Raw genomic sequence first — 1,076 nt, forward strand, 5'->3', positions numbered from 1 at the left:
TTCAATCAGCCTGCCATGCATGTTTTTGGAATGTGGGAGGAAACCGGAGCACCCGGAGAAAACCCACACAGGCACGGAGAGAACATGCAAACTCCACACAGTGAAGCCAGAGGTGGAATTGAACCTGGTACCTCTGCACTGTGAGGTCGACGTGCTAACCACTGGATCACCGCACAAACTATTATTTTGAATGTTATTTTCCTGCATGCAAATTATTCTATGACATTGATATACATTTACAATATGTTTTTAAAATGTGTTTCAATAAGTTTCTTTGTGATTAAAGTGTGCGGGAGAAGTATTTTCAGGCTGAAACTTTTTTTTTCTTTTTTTTTTTAAGTCAAAAAGCGTAACTCCCCCGAAGACGGCTAACTGAAACCTTTAGGAGGCATTTCAGACTGGGTTCACACAGCACTTGGTAGGAACCTGCAGCGGCTCTGTGCTGACTCAGCTAGAAAACCTTACCTTGCGCCATCAGCGTTAGTTTATCTGTGTGGAGGAAGATCCTAACTGATAATAGAGCATTTCCCAAGCTTTTATCTGTTGATGCCACGATGTTGTTGCTGGTTATGATGGTATTTTGGAAAGTTTGTTTTGTTTTGGTATTTATTTTACAGTGAGATACTGACAAAAGTACTCCAACCATGTTGTGATTAATCCAAGCTGAAATATGAACCGCGTCTTTTTCTCCACATCTGAATGCGATTTATTGACTGATTCATGGGAGTTCAGTCAACCTATTTTTTTTTTTAAAATAGAAGCACTATATCCACCTTTAAATCCTTATTATGAATAGAAATCTAGTTCAAATGTATATTAGCATGAATACATTGTCAAATAAGTTATATATCATTGTTTTAATAATCCTTTTTTCCTAATTTGCGGTGGCCATTTTGTCCAAACCGTGATGCATTTTGGACAGCTTTTATTTTGTGTTTATGGCAAATGCCCCTCAATTACAAAAGTCAAAGGTCATTTTAGAACCTATCAAAGTGATTTGAGTGTCATTAGAAAGCTTATTAATAATTCATTATAACATGTATCTAGTCTGGACGTTTTTCTGAAACCCCCCCCCC

The sequence above is a fragment of the Hippocampus comes genome, unplaced genomic scaffold (genome assembly GCF_001891065.2).
Source record: "Hippocampus comes isolate QL1 unplaced genomic scaffold, H_comes_QL1_v1.1 scaffold78, whole genome shotgun sequence".
Classification (NCBI taxonomy): domain Eukaryota; kingdom Metazoa; phylum Chordata; class Actinopteri; order Syngnathiformes; family Syngnathidae; genus Hippocampus; species Hippocampus comes.